General features: G+C 67.4%; 9 non-coding genes across 9 annotated transcripts; all 9 read left to right on the top strand.

Annotated features, from left to right (window-relative positions):
- Window positions 1–2,306: 2,306 nt before the first annotated feature.
- On the top strand, window positions 2,307–2,425 carry LOC132512161 (5S ribosomal RNA). The gene has a single exon (XR_009537898.1). It is a non-coding gene; the product is annotated as a 5S ribosomal RNA (ribosomal RNA).
- Window positions 2,426–5,149: 2,724 nt separating this feature from the next.
- Window positions 5,150–5,268, top strand: LOC132512162 (5S ribosomal RNA). The gene has a single exon (XR_009537899.1). It is a non-coding gene; the product is annotated as a 5S ribosomal RNA (ribosomal RNA).
- Window positions 5,269–6,204: 936 nt separating this feature from the next.
- On the top strand, window positions 6,205–6,323 carry LOC132512165 (5S ribosomal RNA). Its single transcript, XR_009537901.1, has one exon. It is a non-coding gene; the product is annotated as a 5S ribosomal RNA (ribosomal RNA).
- Window positions 6,324–9,048: 2,725 nt separating this feature from the next.
- On the top strand, window positions 9,049–9,167 carry LOC132512166 (5S ribosomal RNA). Its single transcript, XR_009537902.1, has one exon. It is a non-coding gene; the product is annotated as a 5S ribosomal RNA (ribosomal RNA).
- A 2,725-nt stretch (window positions 9,168–11,892) lies between these two features.
- LOC132512167 (5S ribosomal RNA) lies at window positions 11,893–12,011 on the top strand. Its single transcript, XR_009537903.1, has one exon. It is a non-coding gene; the product is annotated as a 5S ribosomal RNA (ribosomal RNA).
- Window positions 12,012–14,735: 2,724 nt separating this feature from the next.
- On the top strand, window positions 14,736–14,854 carry LOC132512168 (5S ribosomal RNA). The gene has a single exon (XR_009537904.1). It is a non-coding gene; the product is annotated as a 5S ribosomal RNA (ribosomal RNA).
- Window positions 14,855–15,791: 937 nt separating this feature from the next.
- On the top strand, window positions 15,792–15,910 carry LOC132512169 (5S ribosomal RNA). Its single transcript, XR_009537905.1, has one exon. It is a non-coding gene; the product is annotated as a 5S ribosomal RNA (ribosomal RNA).
- A 2,724-nt stretch (window positions 15,911–18,634) lies between these two features.
- LOC132512170 (5S ribosomal RNA) lies at window positions 18,635–18,753 on the top strand. The gene has a single exon (XR_009537907.1). It is a non-coding gene; the product is annotated as a 5S ribosomal RNA (ribosomal RNA).
- A 2,725-nt stretch (window positions 18,754–21,478) lies between these two features.
- Window positions 21,479–21,597, top strand: LOC132512171 (5S ribosomal RNA). Its single transcript, XR_009537908.1, has one exon. It is a non-coding gene; the product is annotated as a 5S ribosomal RNA (ribosomal RNA).
- Window positions 21,598–23,078: the final 1,481 nt, after the last annotated feature.

The raw sequence follows: 23,078 nt of genomic DNA on the forward strand, positions 1-23,078 counted from the left end.
GATGCCTCCAGAGTTGAGGGAAGAAGGGGAGGGGGGAGGCCGGGAGCAGGGTGAGCCCTGAAATCCAACCCTTGTCCGGTCACACCCCAGCAGCCCTCCCACCTCAGCCCCTTCAAGACCCCAGGGCTCCCCCAACCGCGCTGCACAGATCCTGCCCTGACCATAGTCACCACGTTGATCCCCACGTTGAGCAAGATGAAGCTGACCGGGATCAGAAGAATTGAGTATCCTTGCTCCTGGCATTTCCTGGGGATGGGGCCAGTGAACGGCTCGGCTCGGTAGTAGTTTCGCTCACCCATGGCCGTTGGTCCCAGGACTGCCTGGGCCCCCTGCCCTCCAGTTTTAACTGGGAGCCAGACTGGGTCATAATGGGGCAGGTGGTGAGGTCACAGTGAGGGAGGGGGATGAAAAGGAGGGCCCAGAGTGGCATTCCCTGGTAACCAGGGTCAGGTAAGCTGAGGCTGGACAGTCAAACAGGGCCCGGTGGCCGGCATACATCCCCTCGAGCGGTCATTCATTCGCTCACCGCCCGCTGACTCACTTGTTCAAATGACGCATTGCGTCTCTTGGCCCCTCTTGAGACTAGGAAGACCTTGGCCTCAGAGGCCTGCTGAAGGCCTGGCTGGAGTCCAGAGCCTCAGCCTTCTTCATGCCCTTCACTGGGCCTGGAGCTGGACCTGCCCAGATGTGGAACCTCCCAGTTTGGAAGCAACTTCTTGTATGAGGCTCTCTGTGGACAGGGACAGCTGAGACACAGAGGAGGTGCCCAGAGACCAGGGGTTTGGAGTCTGCAGCTGCAGATGTACTTAGTGCATGGTATAGGACCAGGAGGGGCCTGCTGGCGGAACTGTGGCCACTAAACCAAAGGGACCCTCAGGCCAAGAAGGGGACACTGGCTTCTTATTGCAGGAAGCCAAGCGCAGGGACCCAGGCTGGCAGAAGGAGTGGCGCTTCCAAGCCACAGACCACCAATGTTTCCTGGACTCTGGCGCTCTTTATTCCTCTCTCCATGCCCTGCCGCCCCCTGCCCCTGCCCCCATTTGCTGCTGGTAAGTTCATTTTCCCAGTCTGGCTCCCGTGCAGAGAGGGCCTGGAGGCCGAGGTGGAAGGTAGCAGCGAGTTGGCCCGCGCTTGGCCCTCCTGCGGTTGCCGCTTCAGCACCAGACTGTCATACACCTGGTAGTTGGCATTGCCTCCCGGGTTCCGGCTGAGTGGCATGAAGGTGGGCGGGGGTGGAGGGTGCTCGGTAGCCTGGACGTCGGGCAGGAGGTGAGAGGGGCGGAGGAGCAGCGCTGAGCTGGGAGCCGGGGCCCGCTGGTCCGAGGCCTCGGCCAGTACCGTGAGGGAGGCGGAGGTGGCCACAGGGCGCCGCAAGGGCAGGATCTCAGCCCATTCGGCCGCCGGGTGCCGCACCTCGTGGGGATCGCGGGAGTAATCCAAGTGTCCCGTGGAGGGGTGCGGGCTGCGGTTGGACTCGCTGTGAGCACAGCTGGGGAGGCTACGTCTGTGGGCCGGTGGGGTGTCGCGCTACCAGGCTTCGGGCCGGTAGCCCCGAGGCACCAGAGCGGATGGAGGCTCAGAGCCCTCCAGACCCAGACTCCGCCGCGGGCCCAGTTGCCGTCCTTTCGGCCCGCGAGCCCCTCGACCTGCACCTGGCCGCCCCCACCGGCGCCCAGCCCCGGCGCCGCCACCTGTGTGCCGGTGTGTCCCTCCACAGCTCCCTCCGACAGAAGCCCCCCCCCACACCACCCCGCCCCTCTGGCGTGTCACCGCGGCCGGGTGCGGGAGCGGGATCGAGGGCAGGGGCCGCTTCCCCGGGCCTGCCGGCCACCAGGGGCGGGGTCCTGAGCTCGGCGGGGGCTGTGGGGGCAAGGGTGGCCTGGCCGGGGCTGAGGGGCCGTGGCGACTCAATGGTGGCTCCCAGTGGCTTCGGGCCAGCTGCTGTCGGGCAGGAGGGCCGGCCCGGGCTGCGGCCGGGCTGCGCCTAGCGCCGCGTGGGCGGGCAGGGCCGAGGCCCAAGGGACCGCGGGCCCCGGGCCCTGAAGCCTCCGGGGCCACGTGCCTGTGAGCGACGTGCGGGATCTTGGGCGGGGCGCCAAGCGCCGAAGGGTTTGCTGGGTCACGGCCGCCCTGGGCTGGGAGGTGGTCGCCAAACCCTCCGCCGCCGCCCGATACCCGAGACCTCCGTTCCCCCTGCCTGGGCGGGCGAGGGGGCCCTGCCGGGGCGGGCCGGCCGCCGGGCTGGCGTTAAGGCGCCAGCGCCAGCGAAAGTGGGCCTCAAGAGGCAGCCCGCGGCCCCCGCCCCCGTCTACGGCCATACCACCCTGAACGCGCCCGATCTCGTCTGATCTCGGAAGCTAAGCAGGGTCGGGCCTGGTTAGTACTTGGATGGGAGACCGCCTGGGAATACCGGGTGCTGTAGGCTTTTTGCCTCCCGCTCCGCCCGCCTTCTCCTTCACTCGCCCGCGGCGGGGGGGTGGGGGGTGGGGGTGGGGGTGGGGGGCAGCCGGCTCCGCCCCCGCCGAGCCCCGCTGCAGGCAGTAGTCAAGGTGGTTTGCCTGCCCGAGCAGGAAGCTTGGGCGATGGCAGAAGCGGGAAGAAACTCTTGAGCACAGGTTCTTGGGATCCACGGAGCAGCGCATGCACATGCGATGGCTGCCTACACAGCTGGCTTGCTTGTCTGTGGGGAAAGGCGAGATGGGTCAGGGCCTGGGTTCCTGAGGGGCTGAGAATCAAGGCAGGGATAGAAGAAAGGGGACAGGCCCACATCCCCTGAACCCACGCCGGCGCCCACTCACCTTTGTGGAAAATACGATTGAAAAGTGCCCGCAAGAATCTCTTCAGATGCCTCCAGAGTTGAGGGAAGAAGGGGAGGGGGGAGGCCGGGAGCAGGGTGAGCCCTGAAATCCAACCCTTGTCCGGTCACACCCCAGCAGCCCTCCCACCTCAGCCCCTTCAAGACCCCAGGGCTCCCCCAACCGCGCTGCACAGATCCTGCCCTGACCATAGTCACCACGTTGATCCCCACGTTGAGCAAGATGAAGCTGACCGGGATCAGAAGAATTGAGTATCCTTGCTCCTGGCATTTCCTGGGGATGGGGCCAGTGAACGGCTCGGCTCGGTAGTAGTTTCGCTCACCCATGGCCGTTGGTCCCAGGACTGCCTGGGCCCCCTGCCCTCCAGTTTTAACTGGGAGCCAGACTGGGTCATAATGGGGCAGGTGGTGAGGTCACAGTGAGGGAGGGGGATGAAAAGGAGGGCCCAGAGTGGCATTCCCTGGTAACCAGGGTCAGGTAAGCTGAGGCTGGACAGTCAAACAGGGCCCGGTGGCCGGCATACATCCCCTCGAGCGGTCATTCATTCGCTCACCGCCCGCTGACTCACTTGTTCAAATGACGCATTGCGTCTCTTGGCCCCTCTTGAGACTAGGAAGACCTTGGCCTCAGAGGCCTGCTGAAGGCCTGGCTGGAGTCCAGAGCCTCAGCCTTCTTCATGCCCTTCACTGGGCCTGGAGCTGGACCTGCCCAGATGTGGAACCTCCCAGTTTGGAAGCAACTTCTTGTATGAGGCTCTCTGTGGACAGGGACAGCTGAGACACAGAGGAGGTGCCCAGAGACCAGGGGTTTGGAGTCTGCAGCTGCAGATGTACTTAGTGCATGGTATAGGACCAGGAGGGGCCTGCTGGCGGAACTGTGGCCACTAAACCAAAGGGACCCTCAGGCCAAGAAGGGGACACTGGCTTCTTATTGCAGGAAGCCAAGCGCAGGGACCCAGGCTGGCAGAAGGAGTGGCGCTTCCAAGCCACAGACCACCAATGTTTCCTGGACTCTGGCGCTCTTTATTCCTCTCTCCATGCCCTGCCGCCCCCTGCCCCTGCCCCCATTTGCTGCTGGTAAGTTCATTTTCCCAGTCTGGCTCCCATGCAGAGAGGGCCTGGAGGCCGAGGTGGAAGGTAGCAGCGAGTTGGCCCGCGCTTGGCCCTCCTGCGGTTGCCGCTTCAGCACCAGACTGTCATACACCTGGTAGTTGGCATTGCCTCCCGGGTTCCGGCTGAGTGGCATGAAGGTGGGCGGGGGTGGAGGGTGCTCGGTAGCCTGGACGTCGGGCAGGAGGTGAGAGGGGCGGAGGAGCAGCGCTGAGCTGGGAGCCGGGGCCCGCTGGTCCGAGGCCTCGGCCAGTACCGTGAGGGAGGCGGAGGTGGCCACAGGGCGCCGCAAGGGCAGGATCTCAGCCCATTCGGCCGCCGGGTGCCGCACCTCGTGGGGATCGCGGGAGTAATCCAAGTGTCCCGTGGAGGGGTGCGGGCTGCGGTTGGACTCGCTGTGAGCACAGCTGGGGAGGCTACGTCTGTGGGCCGGTGGGGTGTCGCGCTACCAGGCTTCGGGCCGGTAGCCCCGAGGCACCAGAGCGGATGGAGGCTCAGAGCCCTCCAGACCCAGACTCCGCCGCGGGCCCAGTTGCCGTCCTTTCGGCCCGCGAGCCCCTCGACCTGCACCTGGCCGCCCCCACCGGCGCCCAGCCCCGGCGCCGCCACCTGTGTGCCGGTGTGTCCCTCCACAGCTCCCTCCGACAGAAGCCCCCCCCCCCACCACCCCGCCCCTCTGGCGTGTCACCGCGGCCGGGTGCGGGAGCGGGATCGAGGGCAGGGGCCGCTTCCCCGGGCCTGCCGGCCACCAGGGGCGGGGTCCTGAGCTCGGCGGGGGCTGTGGGGGCAAGGGTGGCCTGGCCGGGGCTGAGGGGCCGTGGCGACTCAATGGTGGCTCCCAGTGGCTTCGGGCCAGCTGCTGTCGGGCAGGAGGGCCGGCCCGGGCTGCGGCCGGGCTGCGCCTAGCGCCGCGTGGGCGGGCAGGGCCGAGGCCCAAGGGACCGCGGGCCCCGGGCCCTGAAGCCTCCGGGGCCACGTGCCTGTGAGCGACGTGCGGGATCTTGGGCGGGGCGCCAAGCGCCGAAGGGTTTGCTGGGTCACGGCCGCCCTGGGCTGGGAGGTGGTCGCCAAACCCTCCGCCGCCGCCCGATACCCGAGACCTCCGTTCCCCCTGCCTGGGCGGGCGAGGGGGCCCTGCCGGGGCGGGCCGGCCGCCGGGCTGGCGTTAAGGCGCCAGCGCCAGCGAAAGTGGGCCTCAAGAGGCAGCCCGCGGCCCCCGCCCCCGTCTACGGCCATACCACCCTGAACGCGCCCGATCTCGTCTGATCTCGGAAGCTAAGCAGGGTCGGGCCTGGTTAGTACTTGGATGGGAGACCGCCTGGGAATACCGGGTGCTGTAGGCTTTTTGCCTCCCGCTCCGCCCGCCTTCTCCTTCACTCGCCCGCGGCGGGGGCCGCCGGCACCGCCCCCGCCGGGCCCCGCTGCAGGCCCCGCCTCCTCAGGCCCCTCCCACCACGGCGCGCGCCGGCGGGGGCGCTCCCCGCCGGCCCGGCCGGCCAGGCGGCCAGAAGGCGGCCCTGGAAGGCAGCCGCACCCCAGACGCTCCTGGGGCGGCTGGCCCGGACTCAGACTCCGCCGCGGGCCCAGTTGCCGTCCTTTCGGCCCGCGAGCCCCTCGACCTGCACCTGGCCGCCCCCACCGGCGCCCAGCCCCGGCGCCGCCACCTGTGTGCCGGTGTGTCCCTCCACAGCTCCCTCCGACAGAAGCCCCCCCCCACACCACCCCGCCCCTCTGGCGTGTCACCGCGGCCGGGTGCGGGAGCGGGATCGAGGGCAGGGGCCGCTTCCCCGGGCCTGCCGGCCACCAGGGGCGGGGTCCTGAGCTCGGCGGGGGCTGTGGGGGCAAGGGTGGCCTGGCCGGGGCTGAGGGGCCGTGGCGACTCAATGGTGGCTCCCAGTGGCTTCGGGCCAGCTGCTGTCGGGCAGGAGGGCCGGCCCGGGCTGCGGCCGGGCTGCGCCTAGCGCCGCGTGGGCGGGCAGGGCCGAGGCCCAAGGGACCGCGGGCCCCGGGCCCTGAAGCCTCCGGGGCCACGTGCCTGTGAGCGACGTGCGGGATCTTGGGCGGGGCGCCAAGCGCCGAAGGGTTTGCTGGGTCACGGCCGCCCTGGGCTGGGAGGTGGTCGCCAAACCCTCCGCCGCCGCCCGATACCCGAGACCTCCGTTCCCCCTGCCTGGGCGGGCGAGGGGGCCCTGCCGGGGCGGGCCGGCCGCCGGGCTGGCGTTAAGGCGCCAGCGCCAGCGAAAGTGGGCCTCAAGAGGCAGCCCGCGGCCCCCGCCCCCGTCTACGGCCATACCACCCTGAACGCGCCCGATCTCGTCTGATCTCGGAAGCTAAGCAGGGTCGGGCCTGGTTAGTACTTGGATGGGAGACCGCCTGGGAATACCGGGTGCTGTAGGCTTTTTGCCTCCCGCTCCGCCCGCCTTCTCCTTCACTCGCCCGCGGCGGGGGGGTGGGGGGTGGGGGTGGGGGTGGGGGGCAGCCGGCTCCGCCCCCGCCGAGCCCCGCTGCAGGCAGTAGTCAAGGTGGTTTGCCTGCCCGAGCAGGAAGCTTGGGCGATGGCAGAAGCGGGAAGAAACTCTTGAGCACAGGTTCTTGGGATCCACGGAGCAGCGCATGCACATGCGATGGCTGCCTACACAGCTGGCTTGCTTGTCTGTGGGGAAAGGCGAGATGGGTCAGGGCCTGGGTTCCTGAGGGGCTGAGAATCAAGGCAGGGATAGAAGAAAGGGGACAGGCCCACATCCCCTGAACCCACGCCGGCGCCCACTCACCTTTGTGGAAAATACGATTGAAAAGTGCCCGCAAGAATCTCTTCAGATGCCTCCAGAGTTGAGGGAAGAAGGGGAGGGGGGAGGCCGGGAGCAGGGTGAGCCCTGAAATCCAACCCTTGTCCGGTCACACCCCAGCAGCCCTCCCACCTCAGCCCCTTCAAGACCCCAGGGCTCCCCCAACCGCGCTGCACAGATCCTGCCCTGACCATAGTCACCACGTTGATCCCCACGTTGAGCAAGATGAAGCTGACCGGGATCAGAAGAATTGAGTATCCTTGCTCCTGGCATTTCCTGGGGATGGGGCCAGTGAACGGCTCGGCTCGGTAGTAGTTTCGCTCACCCATGGCCGTTGGTCCCAGGACTGCCTGGGCCCCCTGCCCTCCAGTTTTAACTGGGAGCCAGACTGGGTCATAATGGGGCAGGTGGTGAGGTCACAGTGAGGGAGGGGGATGAAAAGGAGGGCCCAGAGTGGCATTCCCTGGTAACCAGGGTCAGGTAAGCTGAGGCTGGACAGTCAAACAGGGCCCGGTGGCCGGCATACATCCCCTCGAGCGGTCATTCATTCGCTCACCGCCCGCTGACTCACTTGTTCAAATGACACATTGCGTCTCTTGGCCCCTCTTGAGACTAGGAAGACCTTGGCCTCAGAGGCCTGCTGAAGGCCTGGCTGGAGTCCAGAGCCTCAGCCTTCTTCATGCCCTTCACTGGGCCTGGAGCTGGACCTGCCCAGATGTGGAACCTCCCAGTTTGGAAGCAACTTCTTGTATGAGGCTCTCTGTGGACAGGGACAGCTGAGACACAGAGGAGGTGCCCAGAGACCAGGGGTTTGGAGTCTGCAGCTGCAGATGTACTTAGTGCATGGTATAGGACCAGGAGGGGCCTGCTGGCGGAACTGTGGCCACTAAACCAAAGGGACCCTCAGGCCAAGAAGGGGACACTGGCTTCTTATTGCAGGAAGCCAAGCGCAGGGACCCAGGCTGGCAGAAGGAGTGGCGCTTCCAAGCCACAGACCACCAATGTTTCCTGGACTCTGGCGCTCTTTATTCCTCTCTCCATGCCCTGCCGCCCCCTGCCCCTGCCCCCATTTGCTGCTGGTAAGTTCATTTTCCCAGTCTGGCTCCCGTGCAGAGAGGGCCTGGAGGCCGAGGTGGAAGGTAGCAGCGAGTTGGCCCGCGCTTGGCCCTCCTGCGGTTGCCGCTTCAGCACCAGACTGTCATACACCTGGTAGTTGGCATTGCCTCCCGGGTTCCGGCTGAGTGGCATGAAGGTGGGCGGGGGTGGAGGGTGCTCGGTAGCCTGGACGTCGGGCAGGAGGTGAGAGGGGCGGAGGAGCAGCGCTGAGCTGGGAGCCGGGGCCCGCTGGTCCGAGGCCTCGGCCAGTACCGTGAGGGAGGCGGAGGTGGCCACAGGGCGCCGCAAGGGCAGGATCTCAGCCCATTCGGCCGCCGGGTGCCGCACCTCGTGGGGATCGCGGGAGTAATCCAAGTGTCCCGTGGAGGGGTGCGGGCTGCGGTTGGACTCGCTGTGAGCACAGCTGGGGAGGCTACGTCTGTGGGCCGGTGGGGTGTCGCGCTACCAGGCTTCGGGCCGGTAGCCCCGAGGCACCAGAGCGGATGGAGGCTCAGAGCCCTCCAGACCCAGACTCCGCCGCGGGCCCAGTTGCCGTCCTTTCGGCCCGCGAGCCCCTCGACCTGCACCTGGCCGCCCCCACCGGCGCCCAGCCCCGGCGCCGCCACCTGTGTGCCGGTGTGTCCCTCCACAGCTCCCTCCGACAGAAGCCCCCCCCCCACACCACCCCGCCCCTCTGGCGTGTCACCGCGGCCGGGTGCGGGAGCGGGATCGAGGGCAGGGGCCGCTTCCCCGGGCCTGCCGGCCACCAGGGGCGGGGTCCTGAGCTCGGCGGGGGCTGTGGGGGCAAGGGTGGCCTGGCCGGGGCTGAGGGGCCGTGGCGACTCAATGGTGGCTCCCAGTGGCTTCGGGCCAGCTGCTGTCGGGCAGGAGGGCCGGCCCGGGCTGCGGCCGGGCTGCGCCTAGCGCCGCGTGGGCGGGCAGGGCCGAGGCCCAAGGGACCGCGGGCCCCGGGCCCTGAAGCCTCCGGGGCCACGTGCCTGTGAGCGACGTGCGGGATCTTGGGCGGGGCGCCAAGCGCCGAAGGGTTTGCTGGGTCACGGCCGCCCTGGGCTGGGAGGTGGTCGCCAAACCCTCCGCCGCCGCCCGATACCCGAGACCTCCGTTCCCCCTGCCTGGGCGGGCGAGGGGGCCCTGCCGGGGCGGGCCGGCCGCCGGGCTGGCGTTAAGGCGCCAGCGCCAGCGAAAGTGGGCCTCAAGAGGCAGCCCGCGGCCCCCGCCCCCGTCTACGGCCATACCACCCTGAACGCGCCCGATCTCGTCTGATCTCGGAAGCTAAGCAGGGTCGGGCCTGGTTAGTACTTGGATGGGAGACCGCCTGGGAATACCGGGTGCTGTAGGCTTTTTGCCTCCCGCTCCGCCCGCCTTCTCCTTCACTCGCCCGCGGCGGGGGGGTGGGGGGTGGGGGTGGGGGTGGGGGGCAGCCGGCTCCGCCCCCGCCGAGCCCCGCTGCAGGCAGTAGTCAAGGTGGTTTGCCTGCCCGAGCAGGAAGCTTGGGCGATGGCAGAAGCGGGAAGAAACTCTTGAGCACAGGTTCTTGGGATCCACGGAGCAGCGCATGCACATGCGATGGCTGCCTACACAGCTGGCTTGCTTGTCTGTGGGGAAAGGCGAGATGGGTCAGGGCCTGGGTTCCTGAGGGGCTGAGAATCAAGGCAGGGATAGAAGAAAGGGGACAGGCCCACATCCCCTGAACCCACGCCGGCGCCCACTCACCTTTGTGGAAAATACGATTGAAAAGTGCCCGCAAGAATCTCTTCAGATGCCTCCAGAGTTGAGGGAAGAAGGGGAGGGGGGAGGCCGGGAGCAGGGTGAGCCCTGAAATCCAACCCTTGTCCGGTCACACCCCAGCAGCCCTCCCACCTCAGCCCCTTCAAGACCCCAGGGCTCCCCCAACCGCGCTGCACAGATCCTGCCCTGACCATAGTCACCACGTTGATCCCCACGTTGAGCAAGATGAAGCTGACCGGGATCAGAAGAATTGAGTATCCTTGCTCCTGGCATTTCCTGGGGATGGGGCCAGTGAACGGCTCGGCTCGGTAGTAGTTTCGCTCACCCATGGCCGTTGGTCCCAGGACTGCCTGGGCCCCCTGCCCTCCAGTTTTAACTGGGAGCCAGACTGGGTCATAATGGGGCAGGTGGTGAGGTCACAGTGAGGGAGGGGGATGAAAAGGAGGGCCCAGAGTGGCATTCCCTGGTAACCAGGGTCAGGTAAGCTGAGGCTGGACAGTCAAACAGGGCCCGGTGGCCGGCATACATCCCCTCGAGCGGTCATTCATTCGCTCACCGCCCGCTGACTCACTTGTTCAAATGACACATTGCGTCTCTTGGCCCCTCTTGAGACTAGGAAGACCTTGGCCTCAGAGGCCTGCTGAAGGCCTGGCTGGAGTCCAGAGCCTCAGCCTTCTTCATGCCCTTCACTGGGCCTGGAGCTGGACCTGCCCAGATGTGGAACCTCCCAGTTTGGAAGCAACTTCTTGTATGAGGCTCTCTGTGGACAGGGACAGCTGAGACACAGAGGAGGTGCCCAGAGACCAGGGGTTTGGAGTCTGCAGCTGCAGATGTACTTAGTGCATGGTATAGGACCAGGAGGGGCCTGCTGGCGGAACTGTGGCCACTAAACCAAAGGGACCCTCAGGCCAAGAAGGGGACACTGGCTTCTTATTGCAGGAAGCCAAGCGCAGGGACCCAGGCTGGCAGAAGGAGTGGCGCTTCCAAGCCACAGACCACCAATGTTTCCTGGACTCTGGCGCTCTTTATTCCTCTCTCCATGCCCTGCCGCCCCCTGCCCCTGCCCCCATTTGCTGCTGGTAAGTTCATTTTCCCAGTCTGGCTCCCGTGCAGAGAGGGCCTGGAGGCCGAGGTGGAAGGTAGCAGCGAGTTGGCCCGCGCTTGGCCCTCCTGCGGTTGCCGCTTCAGCACCAGACGGTCATACACCTGGTAGTTGGCATTGCCTCCCGGGTTCCGGCTGAGTGGCATGAAGGTGGGCGGGGGTGGAGGGTGCTCGGTAGCCTGGACGTCGGGCAGGAGGTGAGAGGGGCGGAGGAGCAGCGCTGAGCTGGGAGCCGGGGCCCGCTGGTCCGAGGCCTCGGCCAGTACCGTGAGGGAGGCGGAGGTGGCCACAGGGCGCCGCAAGGGCAGGATCTCAGCCCATTCGGCCGCCGGGTGCCGCACCTCGTGGGGATCGCGGGAGTAATCCAAGTGTCCCGTGGAGGGGTGCAGGCTGCGGTTGGACTCGCTGTGAGCACAGCTGGGGAGGCTACGTCTGTGGGCCGGTGGGGTGTCGCGCTACCAGGCTTCGGGCCGGTAGCCCCGAGGCACCAGAGCGGATGGAGGCTCAGAGCCCTCCAGACCCAGACTCCGCCGCGGGCCCAGTTGCCGTCCTTTCGGCCCGCGAGCCCCTCGACCTGCACCTGGCCGCCCCCACCGGCGCCCAGCCCCGGCGCCGCCACCTGTGTGCCGGTGTGTCCCTCCACAGCTCCCTCCGACAGAAGCCCCCCCCCCACACCACCCCGCCCCTCTGGCGTGTCACCGCGGCCGGGTGCGGGAGCGGGATCGAGGGCAGGGGCCGCTTCCCCGGGCCTGCCGGCCACCAGGGGCGGGGTCCTGAGCTCGGCGGGGGCTGTGGGGGCAAGGGTGGCCTGGCCGGGGCTGAGGGGCCGTGGCGACTCAATGGTGGCTCCCAGTGGCTTCGGGCCAGCTGCTGTCGGGCAGGAGGGCCGGCCCGGGCTGCGGCCGGGCTGCGCCTAGCGCCGCGTGGGCGGGCAGGGCCGAGGCCCAAGGGACCGCGGGCCCCGGGCCCTGAAGCCTCCGGGGCCACGTGCCTGTGAGCGACGTGCGGGATCTTGGGCGGGGCGCCAAGCGCCGAAGGGTTTGCTGGGTCACGGCCGCCCTGGGCTGGGAGGTGGTCGCCAAACCCTCCGCCGCCGCCCGATACCCGAGACCTCCGTTCCCCCTGCCTGGGCGGGCGAGGGGGCCCTGCCGGGGCGGGCCGGCCGCCGGGCTGGCGTTAAGGCGCCAGCGCCAGCGAAAGTGGGCCTCAAGAGGCAGCCCGCGGCCCCCGCCCCCGTCTACGGCCATACCACCCTGAACGCGCCCGATCTCGTCTGATCTCGGAAGCTAAGCAGGGTCGGGCCTGGTTAGTACTTGGATGGGAGACCGCCTGGGAATACCGGGTGCTGTAGGCTTTTTGCCTCCCGCTCCGCCCGCCTTCTCCTTCACTCGCCCGCGGCGGGGGGGTGGGGGGTGGGGGTGGGGGTGGGGGGCAGCCGGCTCCGCCCCCGCCGAGCCCCGCTGCAGGCAGTAGTCAAGGTGGTTTGCCTGCCCGAGCAGGAAGCTTGGGCGATGGCAGAAGCGGGAAGAAACTCTTGAGCACAGGTTCTTGGGATCCACGGAGCAGCGCATGCACATGCGATGGCTGCCTACACAGCTGGCTTGCTTGTCTGTGGGGAAAGGCGAGATGGGTCAGGGCCTGGGTTCCTGAGGGGCTGAGAATCAAGGCAGGGATAGAAGAAAGGGGACAGGCCCACATCCCCTGAACCCACGCCGGCGCCCACTCACCTTTGTGGAAAATACGATTGAAAAGTGCCCGCAAGAATCTCTTCAGATGCCTCCAGAGTTGAGGGAAGAAGGGGAGGGGGGAGGCCGGGAGCAGGGTGAGCCCTGAAATCCAACCCTTGTCCGGTCACACCCCAGCAGCCCTCCCACCTCAGCCCCTTCAAGACCCCAGGGCTCCCCCAACCGCGCTGCACAGATCCTGCCCTGACCATAGTCACCACGTTGATCCCCACGTTGAGCAAGATGAAGCTGACCGGGATCAGAAGAATTGAGTATCCTTGCTCCTGGCATTTCCTGGGGATGGGGCCAGTGAACGGCTCGGCTCGGTAGTAGTTTCGCTCACCCATGGCCGTTGGTCCCAGGACTGCCTGGGCCCCCTGCCCTCCAGTTTTAACTGGGAGCCAGACTGGGTCATAATGGGGCAGGTGGTGAGGTCACAGTGAGGGAGGGGGATGAAAAGGAGGGCCCAGAGTGGCATTCCCTGGTAACCAGGGTCAGGTAAGCTGAGGCTGGACAGTCAAACAGGGCCCGGTGGCCGGCATACATCCCCTCGAGCGGTCATTCATTCGCTCACCGCCCGCTGACTCACTTGTTCAAATGACACATTGCGTCTCTTGGCCCCTCTTGAGACTAGGAAGACCTTGGCCTCAGAGGCCTGCTGAAGGCCTGGCTGGAGTCCAGAGCCTCAGCCTTCTTCATGCCCTTCACTGGGCCTGGAGCTGGACCTGCCCAGATGTGGAACCTCCCAGTTTGGAAGCAACTTCTTGTATGAGGCTCTCTGTGGACAGGGACAGCTGAGACACAGAGGAGGTGCCCAGAGACCAGGGGTTTGGAGTCTGCAGCTGCAGATGTACTTAGTGCATGGTATAGGACCAGGAGGGGCCTGCTGGCGGAACTGTGGCCACTAAACCAAAGGGACCCTCAGGCCAAGAAGGGGACACTGGCTTCTTATTGCAGGAAGCCAAGCGCAGGGACCCAGGCTGGCAGAAGGAGTGGCGCTTCCAAGCCACAGACCACCAATGTTTCCTGGACTCTGGCGCTCTTTATTCCTCTCTCCATGCCCTGCCGCCCCCTGCCCCTGCCCCCATTTGCTGCTGGTAAGTTCATTTTCCCAGTCTGGCTCCCGTGCAGAGAGGGCCTGGAGGCCGAGGTGGAAGGTAGCAGCGAGTTGGCCCGCGCTTGGCCCTCCTGCGGTTGCCGCTTCAGCACCAGACGGTCATACACCTGGTAGTTGGCATGGCCTCCCGGGTTCCGGCTGAGTGGCATGAAGGTGGGCGGGGGTGGAGGGTGCTCGGTAGCCTGGACGTCGGGCAGGAGGTGAGAGGGGCGGAGGAGCAGCGCTGAGCTGGGAGCCGGGGCCCGCTGGTCCGAGGCCTCGGCCAGTACCGTGAGGGAGGCGGAGGTGGCCACAGGGCGCCGCAAGGGCAGGATCTCAGCCCATTCGGCCGCCGGGTGCCGCACCTCGTGGGGATCGCGGGAGTAATCCAAGTGTCCCGTGGAGGGGTGCGGGCTGCGGTTGGACTCGCTGTGAGCACAGCTGGGGAGGCTACGTCTGTGGGCCGGTGGGGTGTCGCGCTACCAGGCTTCGGGCCGGTAGCCCCGAGGCACCAGAGCGGATGGAGGCTCAGAGCCCTCCAGACCCAGACTCCGCCGCGGGCCCAGTTGCCGTCCTTTCGGCCCGCGAGCCCCTCGACCTGCACCTGGCCGCCCCCACCGGCGCCCAGCCCCGGCGCCGCCACCTGTGTGCCGGTGTGTCCCTCCACAGCTCCCTCCGACAAAAGCCCCCACCACCACCACCCCGCCCCTCTGGCGTGTCACCGCGGCCGGGTGCGGGAGCGGGATCGAGGGCAGGGGCCGCTTCCGCGGGCCTGCCGGCCACCAGGGGCGGGGTCCTGAGCTCGGCGGGGGCTGTGGGGGCAAGGGTGGCCTGGCCGGGGCTGAGGGGCCGTGGCGACTCAATGGTGGCTCCCAGTGGCTTCGGGCCAGCTGCTGTCGGGCAGGAGGGCCGGCCCGGGCTGCGGCCGGGCTGCGCCTAGCGCCGCGTGGGCGGGCAGGGCCGAGGCCCAAGGGACCGCGGGCCCCGGGCCCTGAAGCCTCCGGGGCCACGTGCCTGTGAGCGACGTGCGGGATCTTGGGCGGGGCGCCAAGCGCCGAAGGGTTTGCTGGGTCACGGCCGCCCTGGGCTGGGAGGTGGTCGCCAAACCCTCCGCCGCCGCCCGATACCCGAGACCTCCGTTCCCCCTGCCTGGGCGGGCGAGGGGGCCCTGCCGGGGCGGGCCGGCCGCCGGGCTGGCGTTAAGGCGCCAGCGCCAGCGAAAGTGGGCCTCAAGAGGCAGCCCGCGGCCCCCGCCCCCGTCTACGGCCATACCACCCTGAACGCGCCCGATCTCGTCTGATCTCGGAAGCTAAGCAGGGTCGGGCCTGGTTAGTACTTGGATGGGAGACCGCCTGGGAATACCGGGTGCTGTAGGCTTTTTGCCTCCCGCTCCGCCCGCCTTCTCCTTCACTCGCCCGCGGCGGGGGCCGCCGGCACCGCCCCCGCCGGGCCCCGCTGCAGGCCCCGCCTCCTCAGGCCCCTCCCACCACGGCGCGCGCCGGCGGGGGCGCTCCCCGCCGGCCCGGCCGGCCAGGCGGCCAGAAGGCGGCCCTGGAAGGCAGCCGCACCCCAGACGCTCCTGGGGCGGCTGGCCCGGACTCAGACTCCGCCGCGGGCCCAGTTGCCGTCCTTTCGGCCCGCGAGCCCCTCGACCTGCACCTGGCCGCCCCCACCGGCGCCCAGCCCCGGCGCCGCCACCTGTGTGCCGGTGTGTCCCTCCACAGCTCCCTCCGACAAAAGCCCCCCCCCCACACCACCCCGCCCCTCTGGCGTGTCACCGCGGCCGGGTGCGGGAGCGGGATCGAGGGCAGGGGCCGCTTCCCCGGGCCTGCCGGCCACCAGGGGCGGGGTCCTGAGCTCGGCGGGGGCTGTGGGGGCAAGGGTGGCCTGGCCGGGGCTGAGGGGCCGTGGCGACTCAATGGTGGCTCCCAGTGGCTTCGGGCCAGCTGCTGTCGGGCAGGAGGGCCGGCCCGGGCTGCGGCCGGGCTGCGCCTAGCGCCGCGTGGGCGGGCAGGGCCGAGGCCCAAGGGACCGCGGGCCCCGGGCCCTGAAGCCTCCGGGGCCACGTGCCTGTGAGCGACGTGCGGGATCTTGGGCGGGGCGCCAAGCGCCGAAGGGTTTGCTGGGTCACGGCCGCCCTGGGCTGGGAGGTGGTCGCCAAACCCTCCGCCGCCGCCCGATACCCGAGACCTCCGTTCCCCCTGCCTGGGCGGGCGAGGGGGCCCTGCCGGGGCGGGCCGGCCGCCGGGCTGGCGTTAAGGCGCCAGCGCCAGCGAAAGTGGGCCTCAAGAGGCAGCCCGCGGCCCCCGCCCCCGTCTACGGCCATACCACCCTGAACGCGCCCGATCTCGTCTGATCTCGGAAGCTAAGCAGGGTCGGGCCTGGTTAGTACTTGGATGGGAGACCGCCTGGGAATACCGGGTGCTGTAGGCTTTTTGCCTCCCGCTCCGCCCGCCTTCTCCTTCACTCGCCCGCGGCGGGGGGGTGGGGGGTGGGGGTGGGGGTGGGGGGCAGCCGGCTCCGCCCCCGCCGAGCCCCGCTGCAGGCAGTAGTCAAGGTGGTTTGCCTGCCCGAGCAGGAAGCTTGGGCGATGGCAGAAGCGGGAAGAAACTCTTGAGCACAGGTTCTTGGGATCCACGGAGCAGCGCATGCACATGCGATGGCTGCCTACACAGCTGGCTTGCTTGTCTGTGGGGAAAGGCGAGATGGGTCAGGGCCTGGGTTCCTGAGGGGCTGAGAATCAAGGCAGGGATAGAAGAAAGGGGACAGGCCCACATCCCCTGAACCCACGCCGGCGCCCACTCACCTTTGTGGAAAATACGATTGAAAAGTGCCCGCAAGAATCTCTTCAGATGCCTCCAGAGTTGAGGGAAGAAGGGGAGGGGGGAGGCCGGGAGCAGGGTGAGCCCTGAAATCCAACCCTTGTCCGGTCACACCCCAGCAGCCCTCCCACCTCAGCCCCTTCAAGACCCCAGGGCTCCCCCAACCGCGCTGCACAGATCCTGCCCTGACCATAGTCACCACGTTGATCCCCACGTTGAGCAAGATGAAGCTGACCGGGATCAGAAGAATTGAGTATCCTTGCTCCTGGCATTTCCTGGGGATGGGGCCAGTGAACGGCTCGGCTCGGTAGTAGTTTCGCTCACCCATGGCCGTTGGTCCCAGGACTGCCTGGGCCCCCTGCCCTCCAGTTTTAACTGGGAGCCAGACTGGGTCATAATGGGGCAGGTGGTGAGGTCACAGTGAGGGAGGGGGATGAAAAGGAGGGCCCAGAGTGGCATTCCCTGGTAACCAGGGTCAGGTAAGCTGAGGCTGGACAGTCAAACAGGGCCCGGTGGCCGGCATACATCCCCTCGAGCGGTCATTCATTCGCTCACCGCCCGCTGACTCACTTGTTCAAATGACACATTGCGTCTCTTGGCCCCTCTTGAGACTAGGAAGACCTTGGCCTCAGAGGCCTGCTGAAGGCCTGGCTGGAGTCCAGAGCCTCAGCCTTCTTCATGCCCTTCACTGGGCCTGGAGCTGGACCTGCCCAGATGTGGAACCTCCCAGTTTGGAAGCAACTTCTTGTATGAGGCTCTCTGTGGACAGGGACAGCTGAGACACAGAGGAGGTGCCCAGAGACCAGGGGTTTGGAGTCTGCAGCTGCAGATGTACTTAGTGCATGGTATAGGACCAGGAGGGGCCTGCTGGCGGAACTGTGGCCACTAAACCAAAGGGACCCTCAGGCCAAGAAGGGGACACTGGCTTCTTATTGCAGGAAGCCAAGCGCAGGGACCCAGGCTGGCAGAAGGAGTGGCGCTTCCAAGCCACAGACCACCAATGTTTCCTGGACTCTGGCGCTCTTTATTCCTCTCTCCATGCCCTGCCGCCCCCTGCCCCTGCCCCCATTTGCTGCTGGTAAGTTCATTTTCCCAGTCTGGCTCCCGTGCAGAGAGGGCCTGGAGGCCGAGGTGGAAGGTAGCAGCGAGTTGGCCCGCGCTTGGCCCTCCTGCGGTTGCCGCTTCAGCACCAGACGGTCATACACCTGGTAGTTGGCATGGCCTCCCGGGTTCCGGCTGAGTGGCATGAAGGTGGGCGGGGGTGGAGGGTGCTCGGTAGCCTGGACGTCGGGCAGGAGGTGAGAGGGGCGGAGGAGCAGCGCTGAGCTGGGAGCCGGGGCCCGCTGGTCCGAGGCCTCGGCCAGTACCGTGAGGGAGGCGGAGGTGGCCACAGGGCGCCGCAAGGGCAGGATCTCAGCCCATTCGGCCGCCGGGTGCCGCACCTCGTGGGGATCGCGGGAGTAATCCAAGTGTCCCGTGGAGGGGTGCGGGCTGCGGTTGGACTCGCTGTGAGCACAGCTGGGGAGGCTACGTCTGTGGGCCGGTGGGGTGTCGCGCTACCAGGCTTCGGGCCGGTAGCCCCGAGGCACCAGAGCGGATGGAGGCTCAGAGCCCTCCAGACCCAGACTCCGCCGCGGGCCCAGTTGCCGTCCTTTCGGCCCGCGAGCCCCTCGACCTGCACCTGGCCGCCCCCACCGGCGCCCAGCCCCGGCGCCGCCACCTGTGTGCCGGTGTGTCCCTCCACAGCTCCCTCCGACAGAAGCCCCCCCCCACACCACCCCGCCCCTCTGGCGTGTCACCGCGGCCGGGTGCGGGAGCGGGATCGAGGGCAGGGGCCGCTTCCCCGGGCCTGCCGGCCACCAGGGGCGGGGTCCTGAGCTCGGCGGGGGCTGTGGGGGCAAGGGTGGCCTGGCCGGGGCTGAGGGGCCGTGGCGACTCAATGGTGGCTCCCAGTGGCTTCGGGCCAGCTGCTGTCGGGCAGGAGGGCCGGCCCGGGCTGCGGCCGGGCTGCGCCTAGCGCCGCGTGGGCGGGCAGGGCCGAGGCCCAAGGGACCGCGGGCCCCGGGCCCTGAAGCCTCCGGGGCCACGTGCCTGTGAGCGACGTGCGGGATCTTGGGCGGGGCGCCAAGCGCCGAAGGGTTTGCTGGGTCACGGCCGCCCTGGGCTGGGAGGTGGTCGCCAAACCCTCCGCCGCCGCCCGATACCCGAGACCTCCGTTCCCCCTGCCTGGGCGGGCGAGGGGGCCCTGCCGGGGCGGGCCGGCCGCCGGGCTGGCGTTAAGGCGCCAGCGCCAGCGAAAGTGGGCCTCAAGAGGCAGCCCGCGGCCCCCGCCCCCGTCTACGGCCATACCACCCTGAACGCGCCCGATCTCGTCTGATCTCGGAAGCTAAGCAGGGTCGGGCCTGGTTAGTACTTGGATGGGAGACCGCCTGGGAATACCGGGTGCTGTAGGCTTTTTGCCTCCCGCTCCGCCCGCCTTCTCCTTCACTCGCCCGCGGCGGGGGGGTGGGGGGTGGGGGTGGGGGTGGGGGGCAGCCGGCTCCGCCCCCGCCGAGCCCCGCTGCAGGCAGTAGTCAAGGTGGTTTGCCTGCCCGAGCAGGAAGCTTGGGCGATGGCAGAAGCGGGAAGAAACTCTTGAGCACAGGTTCTTGGGATCCACGGAGCAGCGCATGCACATGCGATGGCTGCCTACACAGCTGGCTTGCTTGTCTGTGGGGAAAGGCGAGATGGGTCAGGGCCTGGGTTCCTGAGGGGCTGAGAATCAAGGCAGGGATAGAAGAAAGGGGACAGGCCCACATCCCCTGAACCCACGCCGGCGCCCACTCACCTTTGTGGAAAATACGATTGAAAAGTGCCCGCAAGAATCTCTTCAGATGCCTCCAGAGTTGAGGGAAGAAGGGGAGGGGGGAGGCCGGGAGCAGGGTGAGCCCTGAAATCCAACCCTTGTCCGGTCACACCCCAGCAGCCCTCCCACCTCAGCCCCTTCAAGACCCCAGGGCTCCCCCAACCGCGCTGCACAGATCCTGCCCTGACCATAGTCACCACGTTGATCCCCACGTTGAGCAAGATGAAGCTGACCGGGATCAGAAGAATTGAGTATCCTTGCTCCTGGCATTTCCTGGGGATGGGGCCAGTGAACGGCTCGGCTCGGTAGTAGTTTCGCTCACCCATGGCCGTTGGTCCCAGGACTGCCTGGGCCCCCTGCCCTCCAGTTTTAACTGGGAGCCAGACTGGGTCATAATGGGGCAGGTGGTGAGGTCACAGTGAGGGAGGGGGATGAAAAGGAGGGCCCAGAGTGGCATTCCCTGGTAACCAGGGTCAGGTAAGCTGAGGCTGGACAGTCAAACAGGGCCCGGTGGCCGGCATACATCCCCTCGAGCGGTCATTCATTCGCTCACCGCCCGCTGACTCACTTGTTCAAATGACACATTGCGTCTCTTGGCCCCTCTTGAGACTAGGAAGACCTTGGCCTCAGAGGCCTGCTGAAGGCCTGGCTGGAGTCCAGAGCCTCAGCCTTCTTCATGCCCTTCACTGGGCCTGGAGCTGGACCTGCCCAGATGTGGAACCTCCCAGTTTGGAAGCAACTTCTTGTATGAGGCTCTCTGTGGACAGGGACAGCTGAGACACAGAGGAGGTGCCCAGAGACCAGGGGTTTGGAGTCTGCAGCTGCAGATGTACTTAGTGCATGGTATAGGACCAGGAGGGGCCTGCTGGCGGAACTGTGGCCACTAAACCAAAGGGACCCTCAGGCCAAGAAGGGGACACTGGCTTCTTATTGCAGGAAGCCAAGCGCAGGGACCCAGGCTGGCAGAAGGAGTGGCGCTTCCAAGCCACAGACCACCAATGTTTCCTGGACTCTGGCGCTCTTTATTCCTCTCTCCATGCCCTGCCGCCCCCTGCCCCTGCCCCCATTTGCTGCTGGTAAGTTCATTTTCCCAGTCTGGCTCCCGTGCAGAGAGGGCCTGGAGGCCGAGGTGGAAGGTAGCAGCGAGTTGGCCCGCGCTTGGCCCTCCTGCGGTTGCCGCTTCAGCACCAGACGGTCATACACCTGGTAGTTGGCATTGCCTCCCGGGTTCCGGCTGAGTGGCATGAAGGTGGGCGGGGGTGGAGGGTGCTCGGTAGCCTGGACGTCGGGCAGGAGGTGAGAGGGGCGGAGGAGCAGCGCTGAGCTGGGAGCCGGGGCCCGCTGGTCCGAGGCCTCGGCCAGTACCGTGAGGGAGGCGGAGGTGGCCACAGGGCGCCGCAAGGGCAGGATCTCAGCCCATTCGGCCGCCGGGTGCCGCACCTCGTGGGGATCGCGGGAGTAATCCAAGTGTCCCGTGGAGGGGTGCAGGCTGCGGTTGGACTCGCTGTGAGCACAGCTGGGGAGGCTACGTCTGTGGGCCGGTGGGGTGTCGCGCTACCAGGCTTCGGGCCGGTAGCCCCGAGGCACCAGAGCGGATGGAGGCTCAGAGCCCTCCAGACCCAGACTCCGCCGCGGGCCCAGTTGCCGTCCTTTCGGCCCGCGAGCCCCTCGACCTGCACCTGGCCGCCCCCACCGGCGCCCAGCCCCGGCGCCGCCACCTGTGTGCCGGTGTGTCCCTCCACAGCTCCCTCCGACAGAAGCCCCCCCCCCACACCACCCCGCCCCTCTGGCGTGTCACCGCGGCCGGGTGCGGGAGCGGGATCGAGGGCAGGGGCCGCTTCCCCGGGCCTGCCGGCCACCAGGGGCGGGGTCCTGAGCTCGGCGGGGGCTGTGGGGGCAAGGGTGGCCTGGCCGGGGCTGAGGGGCCGTGGCGACTCAATGGTGGCTCCCAGTGGCTTCGGGCCAGCTGCTGTCGGGCAGGAGGGCCGGCCCGGGCTGCGGCCGGGCTGCGCCTAGCGCCGCGTGGGCGGGCAGGGCCGAGGCCCAAGGGACCGCGGGCCCCGGGCCCTGAAGCCTCCGGGGCCACGTGCCTGTGAGCGACGTGCGGGATCTTGGGCGGGGCGCCAAGCGCCGAAGGGTTTGCTGGGTCACGGCCGCCCTGGGCTGGGAGGTGGTCGCCAAACCCTCCGCCGCCGCCCGATACCCGAGACCTCCGTTCCCCCTGCCTGGGCGGGCGAGGGGGCCCTGCCGGGGCGGGCCGGCCGCCGGGCTGGCGTTAAGGCGCCAGCGCCAGCGAAAGTGGGCCTCAAGAGGCAGCCCGCGGCCCCCGCCCCCGTCTACGGCCATACCACCCTGAACGCGCCCGATCTCGTCTGATCTCGGAAGCTAAGCAGGGTCGGGCCTGGTTAGTACTTGGATGGGAGACCGCCTGGGAATACCGGGTGCTGTAGGCTTTTTGCCTCCCGCTCCGCCCGCCTTCTCCTTCACTCGCCCGCGGCGGGGGGGTGGGGGGTGGGGGTGGGGGTGGGGGGCAGCCGGCTCCGCCCCCGCCGAGCCCCGCTGCAGGCAGTAGTCAAGGTGGTTTGCCTGCCCGAGCAGGAAGCTTGGGCGATGGCAGAAGCGGGAAGAAACTCTTGAGCACAGGTTCTTGGGATCCACGGAGCAGCGCATGCACATGCGATGGCTGCCTACACAGCTGGCTTGCTTGTCTGTGGGGAAAGGCGAGATGGGTCAGGGCCTGGGTTCCTGAGGGGCTGAGAATCAAGGCAGGGATAGAAGAAAGGGGACAGGCCCACATCCCCTGAACCCACGCCGGCGCCCACTCACCTTTGTGGAAAATACGATTGAAAAGTGCCCGCAAGAATCTCTTCAGATGCCTCCAGAGTTGAGGGAAGAAGGGGAGGGGGGAGGCCGGGAGCAGGGTGAGCCCTGAAATCCAACCCTTGTCCGGTCACACCCCAGCAGCCCTCCCACCTCAGCCCCTTCAAGACCCCAGGGCTCCCCCAACCGCGCTGCACAGATCCTGCCCTGACCATAGTCACCACGTTGATCCCCACGTTGAGCAAGATGAAGCTGACCGGGATCAGAAGAATTGAGTATCCTTGCTCCTGGCATTTCCTGGGGATGGGGCCAGTGAACGGCTCGGCTCGGTAGTAGTTTCGCTCACCCATGGCCGTTGGTCCCAGGACTGCCTGGGCCCCCTGCCCTCCAGTTTTAACTGGGAGCCAGACTGGGTCATAATGGGGCAGGTGGTGAGGTCACAGTGAGGGAGGGGGATGAAAAGGAGGGCCCAGAGTGGCATTCCCTGGTAACCAGGGTCAGGTAAGCTGAGGCTGGACAGTCAAACAGGGCCCGGTGGCCGGCATACATCCCCTCGAGCGGTCATTCATTCGCTCACCGCCCGCTGACTCACTTGTTCAAATGACACATTGCGTCTCTTGGCCCCTCTTGAGACTAGGAAGACCTTGGCCTCAGAGGCCTGCTGAAGGCCTGGCTGGAGTCCAGAGCCTCAGCCTTCTTCATGCCCTTCACTGGGCCTGGAGCTGGACCTGCCCAGATGTGGAACCTCCCAGTTTGGAAGCAACTTCTTGTATGAGGCTCTCTGTGGACAGGGACAGCTGAGACACAGAGGAGGTGCCCAGAGACCAGGGGTTTGGAGTCTGCAGCTGCAGATGTACTTAGTGCATGGTATAGGACCAGGAGGGGCCTGCTGGCGGAACTGTGGCCACTAAACCAAAGGGACCCTCAGGCCAAGAAGGGGACACTGGCTTCTTATTGCAGGAAGCCAAGCGCAGGGACCCAGGCTGGCAGAAGGAGTGGCGCTTCCAAGCCACAGACCACCAATGTTTCCTGGACTCTGGCGCTCTTTATTCCTCTCTCCATGCCCTGCCGCCCCCTGCCCCTGCCCCCATTTGCTGCTGGTAAGTTCATTTTC

This window comes from Lagenorhynchus albirostris, chromosome 20 (assembly GCF_949774975.1).
Source record: "Lagenorhynchus albirostris chromosome 20, mLagAlb1.1, whole genome shotgun sequence".
Lineage (NCBI taxonomy): Eukaryota > Metazoa > Chordata > Mammalia > Artiodactyla > Delphinidae > Lagenorhynchus > Lagenorhynchus albirostris.